This window comes from Onychostoma macrolepis, chromosome 22 (assembly GCF_012432095.1).
Source record: "Onychostoma macrolepis isolate SWU-2019 chromosome 22, ASM1243209v1, whole genome shotgun sequence".
In the NCBI taxonomy this organism is placed as follows: domain Eukaryota; kingdom Metazoa; phylum Chordata; class Actinopteri; order Cypriniformes; family Cyprinidae; genus Onychostoma; species Onychostoma macrolepis.
Window position 1 is genome coordinate 32,018,340 of NC_081176.1, and position 15,560 is coordinate 32,033,899.

General features: G+C 36.6%; 1 long non-coding RNA gene and 1 pseudogene across 3 annotated transcripts; both read left to right on the forward strand.

Moving 5' to 3' along the window:
* LOC131529977 (NACHT, LRR and PYD domains-containing protein 12-like) overlaps positions 1–15,560 on the forward strand; it is a 274,625-nt pseudogene that overhangs the window by 17,156 nt on the left and 241,909 nt on the right.
* LOC131530003 (uncharacterized) lies at positions 11,690–14,755 on the forward strand. Of its 3 annotated transcripts, XR_009268283.1 has the most exons (6): positions 11,690–11,808; positions 12,240–12,318; positions 13,101–13,223; positions 14,080–14,167; positions 14,266–14,383; positions 14,511–14,755. It is a non-coding gene; the product is annotated as an uncharacterized LOC131530003 (long non-coding RNA). The 3 variants fall into 3 exon arrangements; XR_009268281.1 differs by having other exon boundaries at positions 11,704–12,318; XR_009268282.1 differs by having other exon boundaries at positions 11,704–12,318; positions 14,083–14,167.

The window sequence follows — 15,560 nt, forward strand, 5'->3', positions numbered from 1 at the left end:
GTAAAGATTTGCACAATGAACATATTTAGATATCCCTTTGTTCATTAAATATAGTATTTACTTGATTTAATTACTAAAAGGTTATTAAACTACGTTACCCATAAGCCTTTGTCACTCTATCGATGGGACATGGCACTGTAAATTGTAGTTCCCTTCTTGCGTTGTAGGGTTAGGGTTAGGATTTCGGTGAATGGGTCATTTCTTGCAACATAGCAATCGTCACCTAGATACTTGATATTAAAGACATAAAAATAGCAGTTCATTATAAAATTTGACGCAAATAAAAGCAATCAGTTTTAGTGAAATATAAAAATTAAAATAATCATTCTTATGAATAAATTTATTATATTTTAGACAAAATGGAAACAAATACGTAACTGGGAAATATGTAACAATAAATATATTGTTATTATATTTATTTTATGGTATTTATTCATGTTTGGCATAACAGACAGACAGTTCATGTAAACTTACCTATAAACAGATGCAAACAGGTAAAAGGGGTAAAAAGGTGAGAACCGGGGTCATGCTCCACAAGGAATTTGTTTTAAAGATATTTGTTTTACATGCTCATATGTAGATACTTCCAGGTATTTTTAAAAATATTTTTATTACCTTATATGTCCAAACTGTAATTTTACACCAAAAAACAAAAATAAACAAACATCTTTTTGCAACATTTTACAAAAATCAAGGTTGAATATATTTGGTCAAAATCCCATGTTATAAAAGATGAAGTGCTATGCAGGTTATTTAAGACAATATTGGATGATTAGACCTAAAATGCAAAATGTTTGCCCTCCCTCTCTTCACCGTTTCCACATCTCAAACCTCAATTACATAAAATATTACCCTTTTTAGACATTTTAGTAAAGAGTAAAGAAAATACTATACAAAACTTGCTAGCAGTTGCCAAGTGGTTATCAGCCTTACTTTTCCAAAACAAATAAGACCAGTCTAACTTTTCTTAACTGAATATTAAAATATAATAAAAACACTTTCTCATTGGATCACTTTCCAAAAATGAGTTGTCACCTAAAGGTGTTTGCATCTATACAATACTAAAATTGCACTGCAAAATTTTTTTAAAATTATATCTTTGGGCATGCCATTATAACAAACAGCGTGTTTGTAGCATGCCCTCTCCATGCTACACTACCTGGCTGTTACGCAGTTCATGACAAATGCAAAAGGTGTTTTAAAAAAAAAACTAAAAGAGTGTATGCACTGTGCAAAAACTTTAATGAAGAAAAGCAAGCAAAACAACAACAACAACATGCCTCATGCATTTTATCACCACTACTGTTACTGTTCTAGTATTCATTGCAAGACACTACTGGAAACAATTATTGGTCCAAAACCTCAAAAAATAAGATGCAAGTTTATTAATTTGTGTCTTGATGGATGTATTGTTACATCATCTAGTACAATTCAGACCACAGATCTCGTTTGACTGCAATCGGTTCATTGAAAATCACATGTAGAACAGCATTTTTCATCTTAAAATATTGCTAAATTATGACAAGTTTAATGTTTCAGATGCTTACAAATTATTTTACGCCTTCATGATTCACTACAAATGCATTATTGGGTAAATGTCCTGCTCAATAAATAAGCTTCAGCTAGCTGTGTATGTAGTATTTGAGCACTTAATTAAAACCAAAAATATGGTCACATCAGCCACATTTTATTGTGGCTGCCTGTCAACTATTTTTAAAATTGTATTAATTACTTAGAAAGCACTGAATTGTCCAGCTCCCATAATCCATTGTGTCCACTTCAATCACACAATTTTGGGCTCTAACTAATAACTAGATATCTAAATCCACACAAGGAGGTAGATTATTCTCCTTTTTCTATCAAAACTCTCTATCAAAGTCACACTCTCTGAGTTTCAGCCCAGACTACTGACCATTGCCCTTTCTCTTGCCACAAACATCAATAAAAGAAGCTTAAGTCTCCCCCCTGCAAATACTTTGTAGTTAACTTTGTTAATGTTACATATTTTGGTTAAGTTACAAGAGTAAAAACTCAAAGGGAAAAAAAAAACTATCACTTTAACTTCACGAAGTACGGAAAAGCTAACTTTATTGCATATTTAAGTTATAATAACTTAACTCTACCTTTGACAAAGTGGTCACTGCACACACGAGCATTAGCTGACTCCGCTCCTCCCGACTGCAGACGCAGGTTTTCAAGACACTTTTTCCTACGTTTTTCAGTCAATTCCTTGACATTTTCCCCCTTATGAGCAACAACTTTTGATACATGATAAAAGCTCTTCGTTTTTTTCTCGGTTTGACCGATTTGAGCATCCATAAACAGCGCAAAACATAGGCATTTTAACTTTTTCCTAGTGATTCCTGTGGAGAAAAATCACTTCCTGCCCTCCAGCTGCATTTCGCGCCACAGCAGTGACGTCATGTGCAAACAACCTATTCAGTGTTTCAAAGAATGTATTGAAGTGTCTAGATACTTTTGCAACGCTGCTTAAAATGAGATAAAGGCGGTGAGAACAACATACCGCATGAGGAAAGTATGTTTAAGGATAGCACCTGACATCACAGCGGCACCGTCAAAACAAAATCCCACACATAACTCAGGGTCCCGGTCACGTGGCGCTAACACCCGAAGTATTTTCTCTGAAATCGCATCAGCCGTCATGGCGCATGTATCCAAAAATCCAATGGCCCTTTCTTTCACGAGTCCTCCATGCAAGTATCTTCGAGAGATCTTTACATTCATCTGCCATAATGGCATAATACGTGTCTGGTGCCATTTGTAACTCGGTTCTTATCTCGCGCAGCAGCAAACGGACCACGCAACGGAAAATCTTGCTTGGCACAAAAAAGTACAACATCAAGCACAACTTTAATATGTTCTCGATTTTGTTCCACAAAAGATGCATTTACTTTGTCTCTCATTAGTTGATCAAACATTGTTCCTCTGCCATCGGGCTGGTGACTTTGTCTGTAAGCGGCTAGTTTTGTTTGTGAGTGCAGGTGTCCTTTGCTATCCTGATGCTTCTTACATGCTTGACTTAGATGTTTCCAATCTTTAAATCCATCCTGTGTAAATTTTGCTTCACTTAGCTCAGGGAAGTGCCTGCGGGATTTACAGAAAACTGCATCGCTGGCTGTGCTGTATTCCAACCAGCCGAATCTCTCATACCATCGCGAAGAAAAACATGTGGTTTTCCTAATATTGTAATAACTGGTTGATTTCCATATCTCTTAGTTTTTCAACAAACTGCTTTCTTTGACTGTTATATGCCTCACAATGTAAGAGCACATGTTCAACTGTTTCTGTTATTCCACAGTAATTACAGCAATCTGACTCACTTTTTCCAATTATATGCAATGAATAATTAAGGTTAGCGTGTCCTATACGGATCCTGGTTATAACAGTACACAGTAAAATCAGCAGTGTAATATTTGCAGTGTTAAAAGTTATTAATTCCCAAAGAGTTGAATTAACAATCTACAGTGTTAAGCAGTACTCGTGTTCAGTGTTGTCACACGGTGTAATATTTATGTAATTTCACTTTTACACTGAAAGTGTAAAAACCCGCCGAATTGATCTGACTCCACCCCTCAAGCACCGCGGCCTCAAAGCGACGGCGCCATTTTATCTTCAGGCGACCGAGACGGTGAGTTGGATTGCTTTTCTCTTTATAAAATTACACAGAAGAAATACTTTTTGTTGATAATTTTACTCAAAATATGATTGGTGGTGAACACATTTAGAAATTACTAACTGCGAGTGTTTTTGTCAGGTTTTCCAGGTTAGAGACTCCAGTGAGTCGATGTGTAGAAAAATAATGTAGGAACTAGATTTTCTTTAAAATATACTTTAAAATCCACTATTAAGGCTATTTTTGTGAGAGAATTTTACTTCCGCATCTGAAAACCGCCAAAACCGGAAGTGATGCATCAAAAGGGAGAGCGATACATTTAAACCACAGGAACACAGTGGATCGCAACGACAGCTCGGACGCTGAGGAAATTTTAAATGTTTATTTACACTTGTGTGACGGACCACAGATACAATTATGAGCCTGCTGTGCAGACAAGACAGCAGGACAGGCCAGGATTAGACAGAACAACGGTCAGAGGAGACGGATTGAGTCGATGTGTGAGGAGAACAGAGCAGGCGTCTTGATGAGAGACCAGTGTTAGCTTACAGATATACACACGTTAGCTAACGATATGTAATCAGGCAATAGCAAAGCTAGTATTGGTCATCTATGAGTATTGATACTTACCAGCAACAGAAACTAATAAGCATTGATCAGGCGTCACACTCGTTAATATCCGACACTAACGTTATGATATAGCGGCTTCTCCTCACTGCAGGAGAGAGAGATACAAACACGTTTTTGTTTCATTAAGTGTTTGTGTGGTAAATGCAAGGCCATGGTCACAGCTGAGGAAAGTCAGTGCTGCAGGGAGTTAGATACATACTGGGCTTTAGTGACCCCTACACTTGATGTGCGGTGTCTGAGTCTGCACCCAGGCTTTGAGGCTCGCTGTCTGAACCCATGAGCTACAGATGCCTGTATGCACTTCAGACAGCAGCACAGACCTCTCCAGGCCAGCAGACATGAGTGTGTTTAGGGCAGAGATCATTTATTACTCTGAGCTAAATACTTGTATGTATAAATACATAGTATATTAAAGATTTGAAAACCATTTTAAAACCATCTGAATAATTTTGTCTTCTTCAGTTACAAGTTGCCTATATTTAAGTAGGTCACAACTACCTGTAAGTCACTTTTTGATGCCATTGGTATAAGACCATCAATATTGACAGCATACAGACAAGTTGTCCGCTGGGCCTGTGGTGTCCTGAGCAGCCCTTACCTGCATGTGTTGAGTCAGACATTAGAAGACAGTTTACAGAGGAAGGAGGACTTTATAAAGGTTTTGAATGGCCCCATTTTGTTGACCATCAATAAAAAATAATCACAATCACAAATTGTCTTATTGTATAAAAACTTGTTTATGAAGTTTACATTAGATATATATCAAGCAGATCTGCATTTATGGTTAATTCAATTCAGTTTTATTTATACAGCACTAAATCATAACAAATGTTATTTCATAGCACTGTTAATACCCAACTAAAAACACAACATTGCAGCTGTTAATTAACTTACACACACATATATGCACCAAACATATACTACCAAAAGAAAAATATACCATCTGACACATTTAAAAACACTGAACAGTCTTCAGTCTGGGTATCACACTAATGTGTTGTTAGTGTGTTAAATGGTGAGTGCTGTGCTAGACACACGCCAGCAGCCTGATGTTGTTGGTCCTCTGGAGGGATCTGGAGAGAGCAGCAGGTGTAGTGAAGACAGACAGTGCTGTGTTCTCGTGGAGCCTGTGGTGTCCTGCAGTATTCCTCTCTCAGAGACGCCATGAGGCCTGATGCAGACGCTGGAGAAGCAAACACAAGTTTAGATCACATTCACTTCTGACCAGGCTTCTCCACTCGGCCTCCATCACATCTGCATCTCCGTCAGGAGTGAAGCTGCAGTCCAGTAGAGGTGTTAATAACAGCTGGCCTCCGCTGCTTCAGATCTTCACAATCCGTCTTCCAAAGCCTTATAAACACACCACATGACAAAAAATTACCAATTATCTGTGCAAACAATGTTACTAAGCTGTCACTAGACTTGATGGTTATAATATTAGCAAAATGAGGTTAACTTACCAGCTATGCCTTCTCATGTGATAACGTTTTTACACGGTTTTTAAAAATATAACAATATTGCTGATGCTTACAAGCTAACTGTGGTGCTTTACAACAACTTATGTACATCTAGTTGCGTCTCATTATTTAAATAATTATGTTCACTGATTTGGTAATTAGCAAATGTTAAAAATCAAGTCTTACAGTGTACAGTTGACATTTTCGTGGAGCAGCATCTCTGACGGATCTGTGAGCATCATGTCTCCCGCCGGCGGCCGAACACAGACTGACCGGTGTTGTGTAATATTCGGTTCCTGTGAAAAACTGTTCCAGTGGGCGGGGTATAGATGAATATGCATAAGTTCGCTCTGCGATGGGTGTGGCTTTGTTGAACCGCAAACAGTGAATGGAATGGAAACTGGTTTTCTGTGATGGAGTATTTTCATTAAGTAATAACGGCGAAGGTTGGTATTCTTTACATAATCGGTTAAAATGATTTTGCATGTGCTTTTATTAGAGCGCTTTTTATTCTGATTTTAAATCATTTTGCTGTGTAACCTTGTAACGTCAGGGATTAAAAGACTAAAGCCAGAGCACAAACGAACTGAGCTGATATTTCTGTTATTTGTCGTATCTTTTGAAGCTGTAAACTGTTTCCTTGTTTATTTTGCAGCAACACAACTTTAGCAAGAATGACTGAATAAAGCACAGATATAGCCTAGCTAACAAGCATGTTTAAATAAACATTTTTAAATGTTCTCTGGTGTTGTTTTGTGTTATTTCTTGCCCGTTTTTAACCACAATTACACTTGGAACATATTGACAATACACTTAGCCTACTTTGAGCATTATGATTATGTGATTTTAAATAGGCTTCCATTTACACTTTTATAAAAGCAAGTCTTTTTCCTGTGGACAACTAAAAGGTTTTTAATGTTGCAAGGGATTTGTAAATGCCACATAAAGTTTTACTTGTATTCATTCATTCTTTCTGTATAAAAGTGCTTTGGTGATTCTGTGTTAAACATTAAAAAGGAAGTTACAGATTTGGAATAACAACTGTAGCCTAAAACAATTTTAAAAAGTACATTTCTAATCTAATCTGTTTTGCAATCACATTAGCTGGGTAAAACCATTAAATCACTCATTAAGGCAGGTACTTATGACACACTAATGGTTTTAATGGTTTAAAATGTAATGGTTTCATACTCAATATCATACTCAATATTATAATCATGAAATGCTAGATTGACTTGCATTAATACCTACTTGCATGAATGAAGTGCTATATAAGAAAATATGTTATTAAAAACTTTTTATTTTGCAGTCTAAAAGGAAATTCAGATGTAACTATCTGCATATTTAAGTAAATATGTAGCAAGAAACTGCTAGGTTTTGAGTCTTAAGGTCTACTTACATCAGTCCATGTTTGCTATGTTTCAGATAGGCCTATGCTTAACAGAATAAATACACAGTTTTGTTAAAAGCTGAAGAATACATAAATGTGAATGCACAGTGTGGTTGAGGAACAGATTATTACAACAAAAGTCCAAACCAAAGAAAAACACATATATTATAATGTGTGAGTTTGACAGTCTGTTCCTGATTAACCATCTCTGCACCTTGAGGGCAATTCATTAATCAGATAAGTCATTAATAAATCCAATTTGTTAGGCCTCTAGCACTGAATCAACTGGTGTAGAACTGAATATAAGCCTGATAGGTAAACTTGGCCTTCTACCCCAAATTTGTCAATTTGTTGGAAACAATGGATGAAACAACTTTCCAACTGTTGTTGGGTTTAAAAATATCTGGAACATTACCTGATGATCTGTCAAAAAACCAAAAATATGTACTTCTAAGAAAGGCAAAGAACTTCATGATTAAAGGTGAGTTGGGCGTATTTAGTGATAGCACTTTGAAGACCTTGGTTGGGTGAGTCTTGTGGTCTGTTAAGATATCTTAATGAACAAAATTTGCTACTTTTAGATGAAGCTTTATACTACATAAGAAGACGTGGAGAGGGTGGTTTAGCCAAGGTTTTAAGTAAAGAGGAGGCCAAAGATGTTTTACTGAATTCCATACAAATGCAATTGGTGCCCACTGTGGCATAGTAAAACCACTGATGCCATCAGTAAAAGATTTTATTGGCCTTCCATGACTGTAGATATCAGAAATTGGGTAAGTAGAAATTAATGATTACTTTTTCATATGTTAATACATTCTCGCACTGTTAATACTACCATCTCTGTTAGGTCATGCACTGTGCAGCCTGTCAGGCTAAGCAAACTGAAATCAAAAACAAAGCTGACTATACACCTATTGAGGTAAATTAATTTAAATGGAATGCTTATATTATTTTCTACTTCTGAAACCAACCACATTAAACATATGTCACTTTTTCCTCGGGTGGCTGAGCCGTGGGAAATTGTTGGAATGGATTTAGTGGGAAAGCTCACACCAACTGAAAATGGCTATCAGTATATATGTGTGATGATAGACTATTGCACAAAGTGGTGTGAGGCTTTCCCACTAAAAACTAAAAGTGCAGAGGAGGTTACAGGTTGCATTGTAAAGTTATTTTACAAATTTGGTGCACCAAAAAGGTTGTTAACTGACCAAGGCACAGAATTTGTGAACAAGGTTAGGGTTATACTATACTTGAATTAGCTGTTTTAATTTGTTTCTTTAGGACTTGGGAAAAATATTATAATTCCCATTGATTGTTTATATACAGATCAATATGGGTGTCTGTCAGTTACTGGGAATCCAAAGAAGTTTTTGTGCACCGTACCACCCACAGACTAATGGCTTGGTTGAAAGACTTAATGGCACAATTCAAAGGTATGAAATTGACAATTCCCAATAAACTAAACTATTGACTATCGATGGTAGTTGAAGAATGTCTATTCTCTTGTCCCTCACATTAACTGGGTGATGTGTCAAAATGACTACATAAATGAAGAATGTTTTACTATTGATGGCTCTTCTCATAATCCAAGGTCGTTGAGTAAGCTGGTGGGAAAGCAGCCACAAAATTGGGCAGACTACTTGGAGGCCACAATGTTTGGTCTCCGCACAAAAAAGCAAATGACTACACAATATTCTCCATACTACTTGATGTTTGGACGTGAAGCTAGGTATCCATGTGAGGTACCTGACAATTATGAGGTTAGTATTTACATGTTGGTGTTATTTTCTTATTATCTTTTGCAAACCAAAGTTAAATGCAACTTTTCTTGCCTAGATCAATGAGAGCATTGAGGATATTGTAGCAGAGGAGTGTGTCGCAGAATGCATCAAAAGGCACGACAGGATATTAAAAACTGTACAGGAGAATATTAGTTGCGTTCAACGTAAAATTAAAAAAAGAAAACTGGAAGAGGGATTATCCCTTGAAATCAAAGTTGGAGACCGAGTGTTGCGTCAGAACGTGCGAAGCAGGCAGAGAAAGGGTGGTAAATTGGACCCAGACTACATTGGTCCATACACCGTTATGAATGTGGATGGCAAATCCATTGATTTGAAGGACGATAAAGGGCGTTTTTGTCCAAAGATTAACAAGGACCATTTAGTTCATTTTTTGGAGGAGTATCCCTCAAAAGTCCCCAAACTCAGTGATTCCTTTCCCGTTACGGTATCCTCAGCCCTCACTAACCCACCTGGCTTCACCCCTGCTGCTACCACCCAGCCTCCTGCCTGTGCCGCTACCATCCAGCCTGCTTTCCAGACTAACTGTCCTGCAAAACTCTGTATATTATTTTGCCAACATGCATGCACATGTTCGTTTAAATAACTTTTTTTAGTTGCAATGAATGAAAACTGTTCTCTCTCTCTCTCTCTATAAAGTGTTACAAGAAATATGGGCAAGAAAAAAAGGTGGGACACTCTGCAGTAAAATTGGCCCATATAAATTATTTACATGGGACATTGAACGCCTTAGACCTGGGGAATTGCTCGAAAGTGAGGTAGGTGATGCAACTTATTCATATTCTTGAATTTGCAAATTGTGTTACTGCTTTTGTAAAAAAAAAAAAAAAAGTCTTCTAGGCATAAACCCATAAGGGTATGCTCTGTGTAAATTTTTGTTTTATTTGTTTTAGGTTATCAATGCATACTTGTCCTACCTCATAAAAAATTATGCTGGCAAGGCATATGTGCTTGATTCCTTTCAAGCAACAAGTATTTGGCAAGGCAATCCCAGTTCAATGAAAAGCGTAAAAAAAAAAAAAAATTTTTGCTGTGAGAGAACTGGTGAACTGAACTGTTGTTACAATGTTCCATTGCATCTCTAGATGAATCCAGGGGCGTATGATGTTCTTATTGGAACAGTTAATGAGAACAATCACTGGACGCTCCTGGTCTGTTTCTTTCCATTCTTGTCCTGCACTGTAAATTCAACTCGTTTAAATTCAGAGCAAGATTCATGCATAATTATTTTGCAGGTGATATATCCTAAAAACTGAGAATACTGTACCTAAATTCACTCGGTGAAAACCAAAGTAAATTGGAACACTGTAAAAAGGCTGTAAGGTCAGTACAAATATATGCCTTTCTTATACATTTTAATTGTTAGTCTTATTACCTTTTATTAACATTTTAAATATTTCTAATTCAAACAAAGCAAATTTATGGCCACAAAAGGAAGTCTTGGGGAAAAGTGGGAATGTGGTAAAGTACCACACTGCTTACTGAAAGATGACAATTCATGTGGGGTATTTGTATGCAAAGTACGTATATATTTAATTGATATTTAAATTGTGAATTTATGCCCTGTTTTCATTACATCATTTTGTAGTTTGCAGAAGCTATTTTAAAAGGAGGTAATTTGGAGTTTGAAAGCACAGTAGCCAACATAAATGTCATTCGCCCAGAACATAGGCATTTGCCTTCTACATGAAACAGGTGTATATATAATGTAACTATATTTAATATAAAATGGACCATAAGGTACAACTGACACATTCTTTCACCAATATTATGTGCATCACTTTGCTTAATTTATTTCCACAGAGGACCTCTCTGAACTATGCTTGGCCTGTGGGGACAAATATCCATACACAGAAGACACTGAGGACTCTTGGGTCTGCAAATTAGCAAACTGTTCTTCATTTCACCCTGCTTAAAAACATGTTATAACGTCTGTGTCTCTTTCAGATTCAGTGTGACAGCTGCAATGGATGGTTTCACTGGGAATGTGTAAACTGACCCAATATAAAAGATTGTTTTGTTTGTCACGGATGCCAAGGCCCTGCTTAATTTTGTATTAAGGCTTTTTCTTTCTTTCTTATAATGCACATCTTCAGATAACATGCATTCTGATAAAGCAAACCGAGTGAAATGCATTGTTTTGGGTAATTATCCAATAAATAAAAAGAGGGAAAAAAAGTTGACCCCTGTCTCCTCTTTTATAAAAGTGTAAATAGAAGCCTATTTAAAATCACATAATCATAATGCTCAAAGTAGGCTAAGTGTATTGTCAATATGATCCAAGTGTAATTGTGGTTAAAAACGGGCAAGAAATAACACAAAACGACACCAGAAAACATTTAAAAATGTTTATTTAAACATGCTTGTTAGCTAGGCTACATTTGTGTTTGTCATTCTTGCTAAAGTTGTGTTGCTGCAAAATAAACAAGGAAACAGTTTACAGCTTCAAAAGATACGACAAATAACAGAAATATCAGCTCAGTTCGTTTGTGCTCTGGCTTTAGTCTTTTAATCCCTGACGTTACAAGGTTACACAGCAAAATGATTTAAAATCAGAATAAAAAGCGCTCTAATAAAAGCACATGCAAAATCATTTTAACCGATTATGTAAAGAATACGAACCTTCGCCGTTATTACTTAATGAAAATACTCCATCACAGAAAACCAGTTTCCATTCCATTCACTGTTTGCGGTTCAACAAAGCCACACCCATCGCAGAGCGAACTTATGCATATTCATCTATACCCCGCCCACTGGAACAGTTTTTCACAGGAACCGAATATTACACAACACCGGGACCCGATGAAGAAACCGCCCCAGCTCTGAGTCTCACTCGCTTCTTGCTTCGGTATCCCACGCTGAACCGCATCATATCGCCGGGATGATAATCTTCCGGTATATAGTGATCGCTAAATTACACACCACCGCGTTGTTTGAAGCAGATGCATTAAGTCTCTTCAGCTGCACAAACGCACCGAGGCCCGGAAGATACCGTCCTATTTCTTGTCAGGAAACCTTGTGGACTCGATGTCCTGACAGGCTGGAGTTTGTGCAACCTCCACAAACACAATAATTTACCATGACGATGATAAACCGAAAAAAATAACTACCTAAAACACACGGACTCGCGCGCGCTCCACTGAACACCAGCAGCGCGCGCGCACACGACTCCCTCTCGTGACGTAATGTGACGCGATGTTGATGATTTTACGTTTAAAATAATTTTTGGAATGTGTTTACAATTTATGTTGTATGTGTGTGTATATATATAAACACCTATATATATATATATACTTTTAGCTTCTTTCATTTTGGTTGGTTGACAGATGCTCTCTCCTTCATTCCCGCCGAGGCCTGGTTTTACTGCGAGTCTGAAGCTACTCAGAGGAGAGAATTCATCAAATGGTAAATTTATATTTGTTTTTGAAAGCATTGAGTGCTTTGAAACGGTAATAGTGGGACTGTTAAACATTTACGCGCTAACAATTTCGTTTTTGTGACGCATAACACCGTGTTGAAGTGTCGCGTCGCGTCGCGTCGCGTCGCGTCTTTCTGCAGACCGCGGGACATGTACCAGTCATTTAATTGACGCTATCTAATGCAAAACTGTGAAATTAGAGCGCGTTTAAAAACTTAACTCCGTCAGTCTTTCCTTCAGTGGCCATGGGCAGAGCATGCTGGAAACCAGTCTTTATCAATTCATACGGCATGCTATTTTGGGTAAATAATGTCCTAAATATTTCCAGATTTACAAAGTTAAGTTTTAATTTAGAAAGATATGTCTGAATCTATCTGTATTTTCTTTTCACATTATAAATAATAAATTAATAGTAAGAAATTCTAAACGTGTTAATTTATTCTAATGTAGTACACTGTTCATTTTAAGATGCATTATTACTCATGTTACACATTAAAATTATATAAATGTGTTTAATAATCAGATTAAATAAATACTTAAATTGTTTCAGGAATGCCTCCATGTGAATATTGCACAAGGTTTTGTGTCTATTAACTTTAACAGAATTAAGGATGTAAATAAAAATAAGTTTATGATTTGACACCTGTATTATAGACAGCTCTCAGCATACTCAAAATTAGGGGTAATCACAACTATTTTACCATATTTACAGTCCTAATGTAAATTAGATTACTGAAATAAGTGTTTTTTATTATTATTATTTCAATAGAATTGGCCCAGACGTCTGCAGTGTCAAGTGAAGGAAGCTCCTCTCATAAGATTGCAGACCTGGAGTCTGATGACACCGAGCGAGTGATGGAGGGAGCAGAATGATGAAGATGAAGCCAGAATTGTGAGTCTGTCATTTATGTTATTCTGTGTACAGTAAAAATTATAAACACACAAACGAATATGAAAAATTAAAATTTAACTGGGCAGCCACACAATATCTGCTTATGTTCACACCTGGAATTTACTAATTATTAATTTAAGATAATCAAAACACATAAAGCCCAAAAATGAAAACTTGTCGTCATTTCTCACTCTCTGTCACTCCAAACCTGCAAGACTTTCATTCATTTTCAAAACACAAATGAAGATATTTTAAATGAAACCTGAGAGATTTCTGTCCTTCCATCGACAGTCTACACAACCACCACTTTGATGCTTCAAGAAGTTCATAAAGAGATCATAAAAGTAATCCAAATGAATCGAGCGGTTTAGTCACAATTTTCTGAAGAGACTCGATCACTTTATACAATGAACAGATTTTTTTTTTTTTCAAATTTAAACATTGATCAGGGATCATAAACAGAAAATGTGGACTAAACCACATGATACGTATGGATTAGATCTCTTTATGGATTAGATCTCTTTATGAAGTTTATGAATTATCTAAGTGGTAGTTGCGTGGACCGTCAATCAAGGGACAGAAATCTTATATTCTATTACAATATCTTCAGTTGTGTTTCAAAGATAACGAAAGTCTTGGTTGAGTAAACGATGGAGTTTTCATTTCTGAACTAAGCCTGTAATAACAGAATGTGGCCACATGCGTCTTGTGCTTGTTCGCTTGTGCATCACCCAAGATGCATGCTAATGCCAGGTGTGAACAGAGCCACTGTGTGACTACACAGTCAGTTTAGCAGAATGGTTCCTGAGAGAGAGATTGTCATTATTATTATTTATATATATTTTTTTTCCCCAAGAAGCCAAGTTCCTGGCTTTTCCCAAGACCTTCAAGGACACGATTGACCTCGGAATCAGCTGTAAAGGAGGATGAAACCGATGTTTAAGGTTAGACTATATTTCAGAATAAGATTATCTATATTCATTTATTATCTATATTCTGTGTTCATGCATTTTTTGCTGAAGTTGTCATATCTGTTATTTAGAACGGGACAGCGATTATTGCATCAATTTGTCTCCTTCATTTGGTTCCACCATCACCACAAGGCTGCAAGGGACCTGGAGAAATGTCCTCCTATCAAACTGAAAAACATCTTCGAAAAGGTACATTTCTGTCACTACCTATTGTCTGCCTCAAAATATTGCCAGATGTGTTGTATATGAAAGACTAATAAAAATAAAATCAATTGGAGAGCTGACCTTAATTGTTATTTTTGTCTTTGATCTGCAGGCACTAACCAGAAGAACACCTTGTAGAGACCACACAGCCGTACCTGCTCGCTGATGGGACAACGAGGAACAGCGTTCATGGACGCTACACAACAGTCGACAAGTATCTTGCTGCAGTCTTGTTCAAATCTACCTGTCATATTTGTTCGTGTTTTATTAACTATTTTATGTTTCCGTGCAACACTTAACGAATGTGACTGACTAATTAACCTCTGCACATCTGGTATATGCTTTAAAGTTGCCACTTTGCCCATTTGTTAAATAAACGTTGGAATTTGTACATCTGTCTGAAGACTCTTGATTTTATGTCTAATCTTGTACATTAACACCATACAATAGCATTTTTATTTTTGCACTGAAAAGAATACTTTATTAATAACACTTAAAACAACACCAGGGGTGTTAAATACCCCAGAGTGTAACATTTGAACAACAATTGCAAGTGTAACAATTCACACTCGCGCTGTGAATCGGTCTGTTTTAAAATTAAAAGACGGAAAAGACGGTTTTCTCATGCTGAGAGATAAGCAGATGTATGTGTGAGAAAATATCATATGGTGTTAAAAAAATAAATGACACAGCGGTTGATAAGAGCTCATATTCTCTGTTTTTATTTAAGCTCCATTAGATGAGAGGCATGTTCGGAACACTCTCTTGCCGTTTACTGTTGCTGTCAGGAACTATTTTTTAGCGGAAGGACAGCATTTAACGAACTTGCTTCAAAAAAGTAACATTTCAATACATACATTCTGGGTTTTAATATGTTTTATTGTGTGGTAACCGTTTTATAAAAGCAATAAGGTACTCGAGGCCTTGCTGTATCGTGAATAAATTAAGGCTGAAGGGTGTTGTTAGGCACGACGCGAAGCGGAGCAAGTGATGAGGAAGCTGACAGATAATATCAATTAAATATGGACGCTGTAACATTTAGGAAAACACAATTAGACACAGACAATTATGTGCAAACATACTTGGTAATAAAGCTCTGACTTCTGAAGAAAATATGGACGCTGTAACATTTATAAGGAAAAACACAATTATTGTATTTTTT